This window comes from Phacochoerus africanus, chromosome 15 (genome assembly GCF_016906955.1).
Source record: "Phacochoerus africanus isolate WHEZ1 chromosome 15, ROS_Pafr_v1, whole genome shotgun sequence".
Classification (NCBI taxonomy): Eukaryota; Metazoa; Chordata; class Mammalia; order Artiodactyla; family Suidae; genus Phacochoerus; species Phacochoerus africanus.
This window is the reverse complement of record NC_062558.1, coordinates 118,466,053-118,486,769: the sequence shown is the minus strand read 5'-3', so window position 1 is coordinate 118,486,769 and position 20,717 is coordinate 118,466,053. Positions and strand designations below refer to the sequence as shown.

The window sequence follows — 20,717 nt, the reverse complement described above, 5'->3', positions numbered from 1 at the left end:
AAATATGTTTTATTACTTCTGATGATTCCTAACCCTGCTCCTCTCCTTCACTTTTATCTGGACTTTGTGTGTGTGTGTGTGTGTCTGTATAGTACTTCTCCTCAGTGTACGAATTTTCCTGAAAGAGAACTTTGGATGACTGATTTTTGAGAGTTAAAGTAACTCGGACTGCTCAACACCTTTAAACTTTAGATCAACACCTTGAGGGAGTTCCCATCGTTGAGCAGTGGTTAACGAATCCGACTAGGAACCATGAGGTTGCGGGTTCGGTCCCTGCCCTTGCTCAGTGGGTTAAGGATCCGGCGTTGCCGTGAGCTGTGGTGTAGATTGCAGACGCGGCTCAGATCCCGCGTTGCTGTGGCTCTGGCGTAGGCTGGTGGCTACAGCTCCAATTCGACCCCTAGCCTGGGAACCTCCATATGCCGCCGGAGCGGCCCAAGAAATAGCAAAAAAAAAAAAGATCAACACCTTGAATTCACTCACTTTTGGAGTTGCCCAAGGCCCTGCAGTTTCAGCACCTGCTTTTAGTTGGCCGTCTGTGGTTTCCAATGAGTATGTTTATTCATGTGAATTTTTTGTTTGTTTAAGAAGTTGTCAAGTATATGCCTAGTTATTTTCCTTTGCTTCACCCTGCAAATGTTTTAATAATTTTTTTTTTGATGGACGGTGGTTTATTCCCACATTCTTGTTCTATGTGGTTCAGAGTGAAAAAATTTAGGTAATATTAATGCAGATATTTTCCACTTTGGTTGTGTTGCTTGGTGATATCTTTATTGCTATATAGACAATAATAGATACTCTATTTCATGAAGCATTTGACAGTTTCAAATTATGCTATCATTTCTGTTTTCAAGAAATTCCTTGCATCATCTTATTTATTATTTTTCTCAATCCTTGAAGCTATTTAACATTGTTATCCTCATTTTATGGAGAAGATAAAACATTATGCATAAGGCAAATTTTCAAGGTCACACTTCCATCAAAAGAAAGTGTGCAGATATGAATTTGTCATAATTTTTTTTTGCAGACTACCAACTGTTAAACACCTTCATAACCCACTTCTAAATGTAATTGAAGCTGACAACAGAAGGATAAGTAAGAAGTGAATAAATGAAGAAAAGGGAGAATCTTCTTCTATTTGGAAAGAATGGGACTTTCAGAACTCCTAATGCTTAGTTTTTGAAAAAACAGAAAGGTCAGTGTGGCCAGATCCTGTGGGCTGGGAGAAAACCATGAACTGACAGATAAGAGGTAAAGAGGGAAATATAATTCAGAACATTATAGCACACAGCCAAAACTTTGGATTTTATGGGAGCCCATCAAAGTATTTTAACACATGTGCAAAATAACATGAAAGCTGAGAAGGATAAATTATGTATTTGGTATCTTTGGCTTTGAATCACTCACACACTGTAAGTCCAAGAGCATGGAGGATTGGACCTGTGTAGAACAGCCATGAAACAGTGGCTGGTAACCAAACCTGGAATTAAAGTGATACCCAAAGTGAGGAAAAGCCACAGGAGGAAAGCTGGAGATTTGGACTGTGGGAGGCCAGTCCTCCCGCAGGGGATCATGGGAACTTTGGCAATGCTGTCAGTCAGAGTCATCATGGAGATAGATCATGAAGCCAGTTGCATAATCAGAAACAGGAGAACTGCTTCAGTTTGAAATAGGAAAACACATTTTAAAAAAACCACACATTATCTTTGATAATTTTCAGGACCCTGCATCAGAATGTCTGTGATATGTACATGTAAAAATACTGTGGCAATGATAACTCACTTCCTTACTTTGTATATCAGCCATCTTTTATTACTGCCACTTAGATTTTGTGAGTTGGTTTTGCGATGTCTCAGTACATTCCTTGCTTCCTTATTCGATAAAGCAAATACATCAGGGGAAATAGTGGAAAGGACAATTCCTGTGACTCATATTATTTTTATATGCATTTAAATAACTAAGGACATTAAAATGCTTATAAATCTCTTTACATGAGACTTAATATGCGGCATCACTAAAATATAAATTAAAAGAATATATAAAGCCACACGTTCACACTCCACAGTCCCTTTAGTGTTAATAGAAGTCTTATGTTTCTGTTTAAACTTTCACTTACTCTATGTTTGGGGTATGTGGTAAATATTTGCATAAAAACTACTTGATAATGTGATGTAGATAAAAGGACATTATTACTTTCAAGAAGGTAGTTAATCAGCAATATTTTTAAGGACCTATTTTTAAAAATCCTTACATTGTTCTGAATTATGAGTCGTCCCATTACTTCAAATGAATTGAGTTATTGGTTGTTTCTCATGTATTTTTACATGCCCACCTGAGTTCTGTCCAGATGCAGAAATATACGATAGTCCCCCAAAACACAGACACGACTGGACATCTATTCTGTGCCAAGGACTGACCTTGATGTTGGAGACAAGAGATGATAAAGATGTTATACTTGCTCTTAGTGAGTGGACAGATGTGTATGCTCAAATCTGAGCATTATAAAGCAGCTTTAGGTGTTTCCTTGTGGCACAGCTGGTTAAGTATCCAGCATTGTCACTGCCAGGTCTTGGGTTGCTACCATGGTGCCAGTTTGAACCCTGGCCCAGGAACTTTCACCTGCCATTGGCATAGCCAAAAAAATTTTTTTCTTAAAGCAGCTTTAAATGAAATGAATAACTAGACATATGTTATAAATAGTTTTCTCTTGTATTATGGTATGAGAGCATTGACTACGTCCTAATCAACCCTGCATCTCTCAAAGTGCCTGAAACTTAATGTATTTATGAAAATACACATTTTGTTAGAAAACAAAGCAAAGATACTTGAAATTTTTGAACAATGTTATGAAGATAGAATAAAAATGGAACACTATAATTCAAAACTGATAACAAATATTTATTTGCCTGGATTCCACTCTTGAAGACAGTATAAGAAATAGAATTCCTATTTACTTTTTTTTTTATAGAACTTTATGGGAAGATAGACGAATCAAGTACTGAAAACATTCTAGAACATTTAGAAAGAACCTGCGAATACACAAGGATGCAAAGTGCACGTGACGGGAAGGGTAGAGGGTGCAGACTGCTCTTTCTTCAAGTATTTTGCCAAAGCTTAACTTACTCTGGGAAACAAGCAACCCTGGATTATGGTTAATAATGAGAAAACATATGGTTCAGGTTAGGCTACAGTCTGTGAGATCCAAAAAAAAAAGCAACAGGTGTTTGCTTTGAATGCACTTGTGTTATAAAACACAATACATAACATTTGGCTTCCTGGAGCATTTTGAAAAGATTCGTTCCTATCATTAATAATTATAACATCTTACTGAGCATCAGAAAGCCATTCCTCTTTTGCCTCAACCCTTCAGTTAAACTGATAGTTTTTGCCTTCATATTTCTATCTTGGTGTATTTAGTGATTTTAAACAATTTGTTAGCTATGCCCTATAAAATACATTTTTCGTTTAAATGAAAAAAAAAAGAGTATTCTGTTTTAGTTCATGACAACTGCCAGGAGGGATAACTTGAGTCATGTGGATTGTGGGTTCTGCTCTACTGCCCATTTTTAAATGTCTCCAGTGTCCCTAGATAGTGTTCCTGGATAGTAAATTATCAGTCTTCTCTTCTATGGATTTTAGCATTTCTCCATTAAGTAATTTTATTACTAACTCCCACTACATATCTAGGGTCTAATGGCCTTATTTTATTTCCTGCTATTTCCAAAATAATCCCCTTGGCTCAGAATTCTATCTTCTGTGCCTCTAACCATCTCTCATACCCAACGGGCAAAGCTATAAAGCCAAACCTGTGAGACTCTGGGATACTGACAACAATCATCTAGTTTCCTTTTTCCGTGAAACTGCCTGCCTTACATTGGGGAAGCTTGGGGCAGCCCAGAGAAAGGGGAGGAGGAGGACATGCCCACTGCATTTTCAGATTCCTGTCAGTCATTATAAGACACACTAAATAGAGAAAGAGGGGAGGGTTGAATTCAGGGTTTAGGGGACCTGAGCCAACAAAATTTTGTCAACCCTTTTAAGAAAAAGACTCCAAATTATCAGTAACATTCAGATGCAAAAGTCATTGTTTATTAGAATAAGAACATGGGACGCTTTGTCTTAATGTGGATTCAGCAAGATCTGCAGTCCTGGGTCTCTTGTAGACATAAGTCCTAGAGTGGGAAACCTAATGTAATAGATGGGGAAAATGTTCTTCACTAAAAGTTTCCTTAGAGGTGTGATGTCTGCTCAAGTACATAAATATGTTCACTCGACTGTCTTATTATCAAGGAAGAGCATATGTGGGTACTGACAGAGATCGTAGAAGAGAATAATTAGAAAAACAAGAAATGAATGGCCACACTAGAATGTTCTAGTGTTCCCCCTCTGGTGCAATGGTCAAAGATATCTTCAGGAGAATATGCACAATAGGTGGGTTTTAGATTATCTTGCTGAAAATTGTACAATATAAAAGAGCCTCACTGCGCCCAACCTATTCCCCATAAGCCCCATGAGGTCTTCAGTATAGGCTTTTTGCCCGTTCATATACTAGAGACCTAGAGGAAGTACCTTGCTTTTGTATCCAGAAAGTTAACAGCAATATTCACGGGCCAAACATAGCTACATTTGATGCTTTACAACCAGAGAAGGTGTGAGGGTCATGGTGGAAATGAAGCGATCAAAGGGAAGAAATTATTTTTTTATGTTCACTTAATGCAGAAGCATTTTTGTTTTACCTCTCATCATTCCCCCACTTTACAGGTGAAAAAAACAAAAACCCAAGATAGCATGTGCTTCTTATAGGCTGGATTATGTTTATTGCAGAGTACAAGTTCTTTAACTTCAATTCTAGCCTCCTATATGTGGTCCAAACCGCTCTTATTTGACTTAGCTAATCCCTCATCTTTCCTCTTAGAAATAAGATGGATGTCTACAAACTGCACTAAGACCTGAGCATTGATATCTGTAGGTATCTTTAGAGCCAAGAGAAGTCTCTGTTGACCTAAAACAAATAGATTGCCAGCAAAAACAAACAAACAAAAAAAATGGGTTTATCTGAGGTCAGAGATTTGCAATTTCTTACATTGCCTTCGAAAGTGCAATTCAGGTAATTAAATGTCTAGGAAACTAAATGACTAGCCACTTGCAAATTCCTGGACAACAAGGAGAGTTTTACAGAGAGGAAAAGGAAGTTGGGATGGCTATACTAAACAAAGAATATGTGTCTTTTCATTAGCTGAGTTGTTTCCAGGAAAGAAGAGGAATTTCTTCTTACCGTTGGCTCTGCTGATCACAGGTTGTGAGAGCTCCCCCTACTGGTTTCCTGGCTGTATTTAATTGCGGTTTTTGCTCATTAATTTTTTGCACCCTAGATCATTGTACTCTCAAAGTCTGCATGTCAAATCAAAGGAGCCTTGGTGGGAAGACACAAAAGCATCCTGTTGCCTATTCTCTATTCTCAGATTTCTTGTGGCCCTCAAGACAGGGTTTTATCAAGTGGGAAATTGACTTGGAAGCATTAAGCATTGATGAGACTCTTCTCAATAGATATGTTTCAAGTTTAATGATTAAATAATAGGAAAAAAGTTACATTTCCTTAGTTTTGCATTCTGCTGGCCAGAACTCATTATTATTTAAAGGTCTCTCTAGATGTTCTGATAATTTTTACAAACACAATTAAATGCTGAGATTTCATCTCTGCCTTGGAGCCATCTTCTTCTTAGCAGCTAGTAGGTAACTCATTCAGCTGTTCTCTTTAGCACTATTTTCTAATATATTCAAGTTAAGAGAAAGACATTTCTGGCAAGATGTTGGTTCTGACTGGGCATTGTGACCTCGGACAAAAAATCCAGCTGTGTCTTTCTGTTTCCTGGGTCAGAAAAACCCAGTTCAAACTTGGAGATGGAAGCAGGACAATGGAATATTGATGGACCTCAACTGAAACCTTTTGGCCAAAGGCAGTTTTGAGTTGCCCATTTTTTATCAGTATATAAAAAATTTAAAGTCTGCAATTACTCTAAATGTGTACTATTGAGTTCGAAGGAACACAAAATGCCAAAAAGTCACATTCACAACTCTTTTCTGACATATCTCACTGTCTCTAGAGTCTAGACTTAATTTAAAAAAGCTTTGGTTTATCAAGCTTCCATGGGATCATGACCTTGACACTTTTGAGAATCCATTTGTCCAGTTGAAAGAGTAGAGTTGTATCACCTTGATCCTTTCAGAGGTTCTTAACAAAGAATATAACAAAGGCATTCTACATTTTTTTGCCTTTAAGTTGTCTTCACAGCAGCAATTAGAATTGGAGCTTTGTCCTAAAGTGTTTTTTTTTTTGTGTGGCCAAATAATTGAAATGATTGAAAAATTGTATTATTTCCTGAAAATCTTGGAATGTGCGGACCTCATATATTCACTCTCAATTATATTTGCAAATCTTCTTTTCTGAACTCATCAAATTCACCTAGTAGCCACCAGATCACATTTTCAATACTCTGACTCAAAGCCATTTAGCTTAAGTTTGAGTTTATTAATCACATCCTCTGTATTCCAAGTCACCGTACGTGATAGCTATGCCAACCATGTTGCCCTACATAACATGGGTTGCCACTTTGCCAGCATCTTCTAAGTAGTTTCTCACTGCTCTTTCCCAGTCCCAAAGAATATTTTAAATTTTGTTATGGTAATAATGTACCACTTTCAATACCAGTTTCTTTTTTTAAAAAATTTTAATATAGTTGATTTATAGTTCTGTCAATTTCTCCTGTAAAACAAAGTGACCCAGCCAAATGTATGTATATATATATATATATACACATTCTTTTCCTCATACTATCTTCCACCATGTTTTATTACATGTGATTGGATATAGTTCCCTGTGCTTTACAGCAGGACCTTATTGCTTATCATTTCTAAATGTAGTAGTTTGCATCTATTAACCCCAAACTCCCAGTCCATCCTGCCCTCTCTTCTACCTTGGCAACCACAAGTCTGTTCTCTGTGTCTATGAGTCCATTTCTGTTTTGTAGATAGATTCATTTGTGTCATATCTTGGATTCTACATATAAGTGATATTATATGGTATTAGTCTTTCTCTTTCCAACTTACTTCGCATAGCTTGGGACTCTCTAGTTACATCCATGTTGCTGCAAACGTCATTATTTCATTATTTTTTGACTTATAAGTATTCCATTGTATATATGCACCACATCTTAATCCATTCATATATCAATGGACATTTAGGTTGTTTCTATGTCTTGGCTATTGTGAATAGTCCTTCTATGAACATACAGGTACATTTATCTTTTGAATTATAATTTTGTCCAGATATATGCCCAGGAGTGAGATTACTAGTTCACTAGTTCATATGGTAGTTCTATATTTAGTTTTCTGAGGTAGATCCATACCATTTTCCACAGTGGTTGTACCAGTTTACATTTCCACCAGCAGTGTAGGAAGTGCCCTTTTCTCCAAACCTTCTCTAGAATGTATTTGTAGATTTATTAATGACAGACATTCTGATGAGTGTGAGGTGGTACAGTCATTGTAGTTTTGATTTACATTTCTCTAATAATTAATGATGTTGAGCATTTTTTCATAAACCTACTGGCCATCTATGTGTCTTCTTTGGAGAAATGTCTATTTAGGTTTTCTGCTTATTTTTCAATTGGATTTTTTGTTTGTTTTTTCCTGTTGAGTTCTATGAGTTGTTGTATATTTTGGAGATTAAGCCCTTGTAGTTTGCATCACTGTTTTCTCCCATTCCATAGGTGGTCTTTTTTTTTTTTATGGTTTCCTTTGCTGTGCAAAAGTTTCTGAGTTTGATGAGGTCCCATTAGTTTATTTTTGGTTTTATTTCTATTGCCTTTGGAGACTGACCTAAGAAAACATTTCAGAGAATGTTTTGCCTGTGTTCTGTTCTAGTTTTATGGTGTCTTGTCTTCTGTTTAAGTTTTTAAGCCATTTTGAGTTTTGTGTGTGTGTGTGTGTGTGTGTGTGTGTGTGTGCATGGTGTGATGGTGCATCCTAGTTTCATTGATTTACATACAGTAGTCCAGTTTTCCCAGCACCACTTGCTGGAGACTGTTTTTTTCCCATTTTATATTCTCGCTTCCTTTGTAGAAGACTAACTGACCATAGGTGTCAGGGTTTATTTCTGGGCTCTTTATTCTGTCCCATTGGTCTGTAAGTTTCTTTTTGTATAAGTACCACACTGTGCTGAATAGTGTAGCTTTGTAGTATTGTCTGAAGTCTGGGAGTTATGCCTCCTGATTGTTATTTTATTTGTTCATTTTTTTTTTCTGTTTTGTTCTTTTCCAGCATTGTTTTGGCAATTCTGGATCATTTGTGATTACATATAAATTTTTAGATTGTTTGTTCTAGTTCTGTGAAAAATGTCATGAGTAATTTTGTAGGGATAGCATTAAATCTGTAAATTGCTTTGGGTAGTATGGTCATTTTAACAGTATTTTTCCAATCGAGGAACATGGGATATCTTTCCATTTCTTTGAATCCTTTTTAATTTCCTTGATTAATATTTTATAGTTCTCGGCATATAAGTATTCTACCTCCTTGGTCAGGTTTATTCCTACATATTTAATTTTTGAGGGTATGATTTTAAAAGGTATTATATTTTTACTTTCCTTCTCTAATATTTCATTGTTAGTATACAGAAATGCAACTGATTTCTGAATGTTAATCTTGTATCCTGCTATGTTGCTGAATTTGTTTTCTGTGGAGTCCTTAGGGTTTTCTACATATGGTATCATGTCATCTGCATAGAGTGACAGTTTTACCTCTTTTCTTCCAATTTGTATACCTTTTATTTTTTTTGTTTGTCTGATTGCTGTGGCTAGGACTTCCAATACTATGTTGAATAAAAGTGGTGAGAGAGGGCATCCTTGTCTTATTCCAGATTTTAGTGGGAAGACTTTCAGCTTTTCTCCATTGAGTATTATATTTGCTACGGGTTTGTCATAAATGGCTTTTATGATGTTAAGGTATGTTCCCTCTCTAACCACCTTGGGAAGAGTTTTTATCATGAATGGATGTTGGACTTCGTCAAATGCTTTTTCTACATCTGTTGAGATGATCACATGGTTTTTACTTTTCTTTTGTTAATGTGGTGTATGATGTTGTTTGATTTGCACATGTTGAACCATCCTTATGAACCTGGGATGAATCCCACTTGGTCGTGGAGTATGATCTTTTTTCTATGTTGTTGGATTCAGCTGGCTAAAATTTTGTTGAGAATTTTTGCATCTATATTCATCAAAGGTATTGGCCTATAATTTGCAGTATCTTTGTCTGGTTTTGGTATTAGGGTGGTGGCTTCATAGAACCTCTTTCAGAGTGTCCTTTCTTCTTCAATATTTCGGAAAGTTTAAGAAGGATGGGCATAAGTTCTTTGTATATTTGGTTGAATTAACCCATGAAGCCACCCCATTTTGTTTGTAGGGACTTTTTTTTTGACATATTCAATTTTATTTCTATTGATCCGTCTGTTCAAATGATCTGTTTCTTCTTGGTACAGTTTTAAGTGGGCCGTATGTTTCTAGAAAGTTGTCCATTTTTTTTAGGTTGTCAAATTTGTTGGCATATAATTGTTCATAGTATTCTATTATGGTTTTTTGTATTTCTGCAGTATGTGTTGAAATATTTCTTCTTTCATTTCTTATTTGTTTATTTTGGTTCTCTTCCTCTTCTTCTTGGTGAGTCTGGCCAGAGGTTTGTCACTTTTGCTTACCCTTTGAAAGAGCCAGCTCTTGGTTTTATTGATTTTTTTTTCCTATTGTTTTTTGAATTTCTATTTTATTGATTTCCTGTCTGATATTTATGATTTCCTTCCTTCTGCTGACTTTAGGGGGTTTTTTTTTTGTCCTTTCTCTAACTCTTTTAGGTGGTAGATTAAGTTGTTGATTAAAGATTTTTATTCTTTTTTGAGGAAGGCCTATATGGCTCTCATCAACTCCCCTCTAAGGACTGCTTTTGTGGCATCCTGTAGATTTTGAATGCTTGTGTTTTCACTGTCATTTGTCTTGAGGTATTTTTTAACTTCTTTTTGATTTCCTAATGACCCATTGGTTTTTTAGTAGCATGCTATTTAGTCTCCATGTCACAGGTTTTTGTGTTTTGTTTTGTTTTTTACATTTTTCCCCTGTGGTTGATTTCTAGTTTCATGCCATTGTGGTCAGAGAAGATGCTTGAAATAATTTCTATAATCTTAAATTTGTTGAGGTTAGTTTTATTCCCCAATATGTGGTCAATCCTAGAGAATGTTCCGTGTGCACTTGAAAAGAATATACATTCTTGGCTCTTTGGGATGTAATGTCCTGAAACTCTCAATCAAGTCTAACTGTTGTATTGCATCATTTAGGATCTCTCCATCAGATCTGTTATGATCTATCCATTGATGTGAGTGGACTGTTAAAGTCTCCTACTATTATTGTATTTCCATCCATTTCTCCTTTTATGTCTGTTAGTATTTGTTGTATGTATTTGGGTGCTTCTATATTACAGGCATATATATTGACAAGTGTAATATCCTCTTCTCAAGTTGATCCTTTTATCATTAAATAGTGTTCTTCTTTATTTATGGCCTTTGTTTTAAAGTGCACTTTGACTAAAATGTGTATTGTGACTCCTACTTTGCTGTTATTTCCATTCACATGAAATATCTTTTTCCATCCCCTCACTTTCAACTTATATGTGTCCTTTGCCCTAAGGTGAGTCTCTTGTAGGTGGCATACTGTAGGATTTTCTGTTTTTATCCAGTATGCCACTCTATATTTTTTCATTGGAGCATTCAGTCCATTGACATTTAAGGTAAGTATTGATTAATACCATTTTAAACCTTTTTTTCCAGTTGATTCTATGTTTCTCCTTTGTTCTTTTATGTTTTGGTTGGATGATTTTTTTGTTTTATCCTTGTGTCCTCTTCTTTTTAGTTTTTGTGAATATATTGTTTGTTTTGATTTGTAGTTGTCCTGTTTTTCAAGTATGGTAACACCTTCCTATGTCTGCTTGCTTTAGCCTGATAGTCACATAGACCCAAACAGAATCTTTAAAAAAAGAGAGAGAGAGATTGTGATTTTCTTACTCTCCTTCCCCACATTTTATGATTTTGATTTTTTTTTGTTTGTTGTTTGTTTGTTTTTTAAGGGCCACACGTGTGGAGTATGGAAGTTCCCAGGTTAGGGGTTGAATCAGAGCTATAGATTCTGGCCTATGCCACAGCCACTACAATGGCATATCTGAACCATATCTGGGACCTACACTACAGCTTGTGGCAATGCTAGATCCTTAACCCACTAAGCAGGGCCAGGAATTGAACCAGCATCCTCATGGATACTAGTTGGGTTTGTTTCCACTGAGCCACAGTGGGAACTCCTTGATGTCCTTTTTTAACATCTTCATGTTTATCCTTTGCTGTTATTTGTGTTTATTATAACTTTCACGAATAGATTTGTGTTTTGTTTTTTATTTTCCTTTTAGATCATTATACTGGGTTATTTAAGCGATTAATTTCCAGTTGTGATTTTTTCCATCCTATGTCTTCTTCCTTCTTTCCTATTTAGAGGAGAACTTTCAGTATTTATTTTAAAATGGGTTTAGTATTGATGTATTCGTTTAGTTTTTGTTTGTTGGAGAAATTATTTCTATTTTAAATGATAATCTTGCTGGGTAGAGTATTCTAGGATGCAAATTTTTGCCTTATAGAACTTTAAATATATCTTGTCATTCTTTTCTGGCCTGTGGTGTTTCTCTAGAAAAATCAGCTGATAGCCTATGGTGGCTCCCTTATAATTAACTCTTTGTTTTTCTCTTGCTACCTTTAGAATCTCCTTATCTTTAATTTTTGCCATTTTTATTTTAATATGTCCTGGTGTAGGTCTGTTTCAGTTCAACTTGTTTGGGGCCCCTTATTCTTCCTGTATTTTGATATCTGTTTCCTTTAGATTTGGAAAGTTTTCAACCATAATTTCTTCTAATATATTTTCAATCCCATTTTCTTTTACTTCTTCTGGAATCCCTATTATGTGTAGATTGGCCCACTTTAAATTATCCCATAAATCTCTTATATTGCTAGCAAGTTTTTTCATTTGATTTTCTGTCTTCTGTCCTGATTGGGTGATTTCTATTATTCTATCTTCCAAGTCACTGTATTATTCATTCTGTTCTTCAATGCCTTTAACTCAGCTTACATCTCTGCAAATAAATTTTCTAATTTTTCTTGGCTCCTCCTTATAGTTTCTAGTTCCATTCTAAAGAAATTTGCATTACTGTTCATATCCGCTCTTAATGCCATCAGTATTTTCATTACCGCCTTTTTGAAGTTGATGTCTGTTGGAATGAAGAAGTCTTTTTCATTGTTTGCTTCCGCAGGGGAATTCTCCTGTTCTTTTAACTAGGAATGGTTCCTGTGCCTCTTATTTTGCTTTTATTTTTCCTATTCTGTGAGTTTAGGGAAAACAATTTTCTACCGTAATCTTAGAGGGCTATTTATGTACAGGAGCACTCCTAGGTAACTTGTGAGGGCTTAGTATTTTTTTTTTTGGCATGAGGGCTGCTTTTGGTTTGGATGCTTGCCATCTCTTTCATCAGTGTGTGCAAGATGTTATCCCCTTGATAGAGGGCACGCCAGCGTACAGCCTGAACATGCTTCCAGGAGATGGAGGCAATGGTCAGGGCCTGTAGCCAGTGCCTGTTTGCCGGGGCCCTTGATAGTGATGAGGGCCCCCTTCAGAGGTTCTTAACAAAGAATGTAACAAAGGCATTCTACATTTCTTTGCCTTTAAGTTGTGTCTTCACAGCAGCAACTAGAACTGGAGCTTTGTGCTAAAGTGTTATTTGACTGGCCAAATAATTGAAATGATTGAAAAATTGTATTATTTCCTGAAAATCTTGGAATATGTGGACTACAAATATTCCCTCTCAATTATATTTGCAAATCTTTTTCCCGAACTCATCAAATTCACCTAGCAGCCACCGACTCACATTTTCATTATTTGACTCAAAACCATTTAGCTTAAGGTTCAAGTTTGTTTATCACATCCTCTGTATTCCACAAGTGACAGCTATGCTTACTATGTTACCACTACATAACATGGATTGCTGCCTTTCCAGAATCTTCTAAGTAGTTTCTCATTACTTGTTCCCAGTCCCAAAGACAATATTTTAGGCTTTTGTTATGATAATGTACCACTTTCAATACCAATTTCTGTATCAGTCAGCTAATGCACAATAATATTGCATAATAAACCTTCCCAAGTGTCAACAGCTTACCACAACCAGTATCTATTCTTATTTTATGGGTCTGTTCATCACCTACAGTTTAGCTTGTCTAGACTGGCAGAGCATAATGATTATCTAGACATTAACTGTATCCCATCTTTTACGGTCCAGTATAGGCACATTAACTCCAGATTTATTGACTATTTTTAACATATGCAAAAAAAAAAAGTCACAAGCCAAACAATGAACAGGAAGCAAAGTGAGTTTATTTTATAGGTGGCAATCTTCATAGGTTGAACTGTGTGTACAAACTGCTTGAGGGTAAAATTACCTTTTTTTCTGGATATAGGACCACTTATACAATGCACTTAACCTACTCTCCTCTTCCTCAGAAAACTGGATGGTGTGTTCAAGAATCAGTCCTTGGGAATATTGTTGGTGAACATGGCAGAGGTGTTGTCTTCCAGGAAGGGACAAGCAGAGCAGTGCTTCATCTTGCATCTACCTGTCGTGAGTAAGATTTTTTTTTCCTTTTTTTTTCTGCACCCATGGCACTTGGAAATTCCCAGACCAGGGATCGAATCTGAGCCACATCTGCAACCTATGCCACAGCTGTGGTGATGCCAGATCCTTAACCCACTGTGCCACCGCAGGAACTCCATGAATAAGATTTTTTTTCTTACTTTGTCAAAGCTATGCTGTTGACGGAAGAACATGGGCTCCAGATTTGTTCACCCACTGAAGAACAAAACCTCCTACAGTCTTTCCTAAGGAGGGTGGATGGTGGAGTTCCCTAGTTATCCAATATTAAACCCAGCAACTTGGTAAAGAATGTGGTTTGGCACCAGTCTCCTTCCCTCATGTGTTGGCAATGTTATTTACTTCAAGATTTAGATTGCAGTTCAATCTAATTCATTTGTGACCTGACATTAAACAAATTGCTTACCCTCTTTAAGGTTCATGTATAAGGTCGGGATCATAATGCCTACTTCATAGAGCTATTGTATTATAAGAAGATGGTGTGTGGGAGTTTGCTGGTGGCCTAGTAGTTAGGATTCATTGCTTTCACTATTGCAGCCTGGGTTTAATCCCTGGTCTGGGAACTGAGATCCCAGATCAAGCCATTGGAGGCTACAGAATAGAAGATGGTATCTGCAAAGCAGTTGGCATAGTGTCTGGCAAATAGATTTGTTTTTATCTCCCCTGCCATTTTCTTTTATCTTGCCTTATTTCAGTAACATTATATGTGGATATGCTATGGATGATACACCTTTTTTGGAGAAAATAAAGTCATTACCTCTTGACATTTTAATATCTACTGATCTTCAGTCTTATCCAGGTATTCACTGGACTAAAACAGTTCTGTCCCTCTCCAGGGTTTTCTGGCTTCTGTGCTATGTCTTAATAGAATATTAGAACTAGAAAAAGCCTTAGACTCATTCATTTTCTAGCCGAAGAAACAGACAACTGAAAAGATGAGGTGGCTTGCTCAAGGTCATTAAGCTGGTGGTGGCAAGGCTGAGATTACAGTCTATTCTAGTCCACATTTCACTTTTCCATATAAACTAGTGCCTGAAATGAAGAATTTACAAGTTTCTCTGATTAGTTTCCTGCTAATTTCTTAGCTGAACCCATGGCAAAAATAAACAACAAAGGTAATAATAACAAAACAAAATAGTCTACTTTTCTAGCTTGTTCTTAGATCCAGATTATATGCTTATATATTAAATCTAAAGTTTCACAATCATGAAACAGAAACAAATAACTGTAAGTAGATTTCAGAAATCAATATGAACTAAACAAATTCAAGAGAGCCCAAATATCTCTAAAATCCAATACTCTTTGGAGGGCCCACCACAGGATCCAATAAGAGAATAGAAAGGCCCTCCAAAAACCCCTACTAAGCTTGGGATCCTCAGCAGGCAACCAATTGTATGATCCAGAAACAAACTTAATTAAAGTACACAGCAGTGTACAAAGCTGGACCACCTACATCGCTGAGACCAGGAATTCATTCAAAACAAACAGAAGAGAAAAAAGAAGTCCAATGTTTTAGTTAGCTCCAAGAGAGATGGGTTGTGCTGGCTCTAATATCCCATGAGAGGATATAGCATGAAGTAGCCAGGCCTGAAAATTTACAAGCTGTGCAGTTAGGAGTTTAGATTTAGGACCAAAAAATATGTAAAGAGGTTTGGAGGATGTGTCTGGTGATTGCTAGCACTACAGGTGGGAAGGATGCTTGGGACTTAGATGCAGTGAATGGCTGTTTTCAAACTTGAGACACCTGTAGGAACTGTATTTTTTGCCATGCACAAAAGTAGCTAAGAGAAGAACTAAAGATGCTGCATTTGAAGATAGTTATTATCAGAAGCACAAAAACCTTAACATTTTGTGAGAAAAACAGGCGATGAGTGCAGTAGAATTTCAGCAAAAGGAGACGCTAGGATCGAGGGGTGAGGGCAGGCTGCCCAGGCCCCACAAATCCAGGCTGAACTCTGCACTCTCTTTCCAATCATCTTTTATTGGGTCTTTGAGTCTGAACCTTGGCAGTTCAACTAGGTCATTGTGGTATCACCCTTGCTAAACTCTCAATTCCAATTCAGAAGTTTTCTTTTTAGGGTCTTGTGACCCTAAGACCCTATTTCTGAAATTGCCTCGTTATGTTTTCAACTGTCAGTATTAGTCTGTATGGAATGCTCTTATCCACCCAGACTTAGTGCACTGATTGTTTTCATGCTTCTGCTTACATCATTTCCAAGTTCCTGTGTCTTCCTAACAAAGGCCATCAAACATTATTATCATTCCATGTCTTTTTACCCCAGCAATAACTCCAAAATAGATTTCTTCTCCCCCAATTATTAGCATTGCTCCTTTTTCACAATGACACCAACAAATACTAAATTATAGACTTACCACTGCCCTCTGTTCATATCTTTGAAGGATTCAGCTTCTGAATGATTGAGGAATTTCCTACCTTTCCTATAAGATAATAGGGAATATCTTCACTCTTCTAAGCCAGTCATCACATCTATATAAATCTGAATATCACAGCCACATCACAGTTAGTGATCCACCAGCTGTAAATTTCTCTGAGAGCCTCTTAATTTTTTCAAGATAGAGTCAATCGTTGTTATCCTTAACTCATAAATAGTAAGATAACCAGTTTTTGCTAGTAAATATTTAACAACCAGCTCCCCAGGGAAAATAATCCTGATTTCTCCTATTTACTGATTTCCATGCTGTAAATACTCCCACCATGTCCTGACTACAAGCTATGTATTTGACATACTGAACACAGGACTGGGGAAAAAAAGCTCACAATCAGCTCTTTAGAGCCAGTACGAGCTGGTTCCCACAACACCAGTGAATAAGTATTATTTAACAATGCACTTTTTGCTGTAACAGAATAAAGATGTCATTATTTTTCAATGGGTTTAGTTTGAATAAGAAAATAAAAGCATGCACACAAACATGAATATATGCATCTACAATCTAATAAGCTGCAAAGCACAAGGGGAATTTTTCAGTGTCCACATTGGAAAGGTGATAATTAGTATGGATACTTTAGTACATGGAGAGTGGTGTGCATGTTATCATTTTATTAAAAAAACAAATATAATACAACATGCATATGCTTAGGATATTACTTTGATGACTTAAGCATCCATGTAGAAAATGCTTTTTTTTTTTAATTCAACTATTTTAAACAGCCACCCACAAATCTCTGAATTTGAATAGTTCATTCTGTGTTCATTCTCAGGCCTATAATGTACAAAGTCATTTATCCAGCAAAAATCTATATACTATATCCTGTACTAGGTACTGCACAAAGAGCCGGTGGTAAAATAGAGAGTGAAATAGATGAGGTCCCCATCCTCAGAGAGTTTGCTGTTCAGTGGAGAAAAAAGATATATTGGCATATTTACCTATGCAGTTGTGTGGTTCTACCTGCCTTGAAAGGAATGTGTGGGGTATTATAAGAGCTCATCATAGGGAAATTGATGTAGTGTGGGAGTAGGAGTGGTCAGAGAACTGTTCTCTGAAGATGTGATAATGAAACAATAATGCAAAAAGCTGGCGTTCCCATCGTGGCTCAGCAGAAATGAATATGACTAGTATCCATGAGGACGGGAGTTCGATTCGTGAGCTCGCTCAGTGGGTTAAAGTCCAGTGATGCCATGAGCTGTGGTGTAGATTGCGGAGGTGGCATGGATCTGGCGTTGCTGTGGCTGTGGTGTAGGTCAGCAGCTGTAGCTCTGATTCAACCCCTAGCCTGGAAATTTTCGTATGCCACAGATGCGGCCCTAAATAGCTGTGTGTGTGTGTGTATATACATATATACACACACACATACATATATATATATATATATATATATATATATAGCTTATATAGAGAGATATCAAAAGTGAATGGAGTTTAATTAGGAAAAGAAGAAGGTATTGAAAGGTATAATAAAATCCAAAGGAACTGTAGCACATGGGCGTCTCCAAGGCATCGAGGGGAGACTCCTTTTAGAAAGCTGATCATTATAGACAGTGTGCAGGGAAAATGACCAGATATGAAGATGGAGAGACAATGAAAAGCCAGATTAGGCAGGATTGGGGGGGGATAGTGTTCAGGATTCTGAATTTTACTCTGAGAAGGAAGATACTTGTCAGGGTAGGGATAGGAGGGTAGGTAAATGGGAGATTGATAAATTGGAGGTGCCCTGAGGACCTCGAAAATACAGCATTAAATGCATATACCATGAGATGAGTCATGATTCCATTTAAAGCACTTCAGCTTGGGGGTGATATAAAGAAATACTTTTCTGAACATCATTCCGATTTCTGAGCATCTTTTTACAACAACAGCAAAAAAAAAAAAAAATCCTAAGAATATTATCAGATGCTTTTATCTTTGTGGTACCCATCTGGAAACAATGCTCTGGACTACACTGACAGATGGGTGGGGGGAAATCTGGTGCGTTTTCTCTCTGGGGACAATAGAGACTTTTGGATGCTACCTACCAGCCCCCTGCTGTTCGTTTCAGAAACTCAGTACTTTAAGAATGCAGAGTTCCAAAACCAGTGGACAGGAAGACATTTTTTTGTGGGGGGGAGGGGAGGGGAGTGGTTGCCTGTGGACAAAGCAGTGAATATGTTCCAATTTCAGAATTAAAGGAGAGTTAAGCTAGCTCCTCACTAGAATTGCCCAAGCCCTCCAGCACAAGTGTTCAAACTTTGGTTGTGCAGATTAACCTGGATAGAAATGGATTTTTAAACAGTTAAATATCAGTGTGAATTTAACAACCTGTGATTTGACCAAATCCATGGAAATTACCTAAATCAGCACCTTCAGGTTCATTTCACATAGAGAGTGAGAGGAATTAGTCAAGGGATTTGCTGTTGATTCTTGGCTGCTGCTGCTTCCTCCGGTCCATTATAAGGGACATGTTTCATTTTTGTTTCCCCTCAACTCATCCTTTCTTATAATGTATCCTGGTACCACCTGCTTTCTCTGCCCCCTCCCATCAAAAAAAATAAAACGAAAAACACAAACACTTCTTTGCCTCAGTCAATGCCACCACTGCATTCCTTTCTTGCCTTTTAAATTTTTATCCTTATTGATTTCTTTATGGTGGTAAAATGAGTAAAGGGAAATTTCTGCAGAATTCAACACAATAAGATCATGTCCTGAACTCCCTAACAGTCTGCTCCATTATGTGATGGTTTAAGATCCCAGGAGAAATAGTAAGAGGGCAATAATCTCAGTTACTTAAATCTCATCTGGACAAAGTCTTGGAAAATGTGCTACCAGGAATGTCAGAGCTTCAGCTGAATGGGAATGAAGAAAAAGAACATAATGGATTTATCTTCTATCTTTAGTTCTTTTTTTTTTCTCTAGGCTGAATTCTGGACCTCCCACTAAAATCAGCTGTACCTTCGGACCAAAAAATTCCTTGTTTCTCTGCTACCACATTCCTTACACTAAGAACAACAACAACAAAAAGATTCCTCCTTCTATGATCAAGAAGCAGCATAGATGCTCAGGTAAAAATTTTCAGATCCAAGTTCTAATTCCAGGCCTGTTCCCCATTCAATAGCAATTCTGTGAAAATTATAGGGGAAAAGGTCAGTATGTAACACTTCTACAAATGTACCTACTTACATTTCACATCATTTCCTGCAATTTCTAAGTGTCATTTTTATCCACAAATGAGTAATACTTTCATCCCACAAAAAATCACATGTTTTCTGATTGCAAGGTGGTACAGCAATTACTCTGAGTCTATTAACTTATTTCTTATTTGTTTTTTAATATATACCAGCTGAGGAGTCTGGCTCCAGGCAAAAATCCTACATGATCTTTCAGCCTGGCCACTGGCATTCATAAGACTTTACTTAGCAGGCCTCGTGGGGGAAAGCTGTCCTCCCCATCCCAGACTTGGGGCTTTGTGGTTTGCTGGAGGAAGCTTCAGTCAAGGACTCAGGAGCAGGTACTTACACTCAGAGGGCGTCTTGCTGGAGGCCTCTGCTGGGACACTTCCCAAGAGCTTTTGCCAACCCCTCCTCACAGGGGCCCTCACTTATGTACTTTTCCTCACTCTGACTCAGTTTTTCTTCACTCCTAGCTCTTTCCCGCTCCCAGGGCTCATCAAAGGGCAGGAGCTTCTTCTTCAGGATCCTCAGCAGTAAGATGAGTCCGTGATCTATACTACATGCCTTCTGACCCAAGCCGGGCACCTTTTCGTGGGAAACATGGAACATGACAGAGCTGGTACCTTTTCTTTTGTCTCTTGCCTCTACTGTCTCAGAAGGGAATAAAGACTTGATTGCTAATTTTTAGTTTGACTCATTATCTCCTCACTTGGCAGCTTGATACCAGTTTTACATGATGGGACAGGAAATATTTTTGACCCCAATAACATGAACTAGAGGCATCAAGGTGTTGAGGTAAATCAGTGTCCTTATTACCTAGCACTCTAAATCCAAGGAAAGGCGACAGAGGAGAAAGTCAGGTAAATATAGCCCTCATCCCACCTCAGAATTTCAATAAAGAACCACTGTGTTCTGATAAGCCATAGTACCATACACATAGCTCTCACAGTTGATGGGGCTGTGTGGCAGGTGGGATAATGTTCCCTCCAGAAACGTGAACATACTCATCTTGGATCCTGTGTGTATGTTATTATTCTACGTGGCAAAAAGGACTCTGATGTGCTTAAACTAAGAACCTTGGGATAGGGGATTATTCTGGATTATCCCGGTGGGCCCAGTGTAATCACAAGCATTCTTAAACATGCAAGAGGGATACAGAAGATGAAATCAAAATAATGCAACAAAGGCCTGGACCCACCATTTCTGGCTTTGAAGACAGAAGAAGGGGCTATGAACCAAGGAAAGCAGAGGGTTTCTAGGAGCTGAAAAGGGCAAGGAAATGTATTCTTCCCTAAATCTTCGGAAAGTAATGCAGCCTTGCTAACACCCTGGTTTTAGTCG

General features: G+C 37.4%; 1 long non-coding RNA gene across 1 annotated transcript; it reads left to right on the top strand.

Moving 5' to 3' along the window:
* The first annotated feature begins 1,036 nt into the window (after positions 1-1,036).
* LOC125115514 (uncharacterized) lies at positions 1,037-19,446 on the top strand. Its single transcript, XR_007132124.1, has 3 exons — positions 1,037-1,195; positions 13,626-13,743; positions 19,123-19,446. It is a non-coding gene; the product is annotated as an uncharacterized LOC125115514 (long non-coding RNA).
* The last annotated feature ends 1,271 nt before the right edge of the window (positions 19,447-20,717 follow it).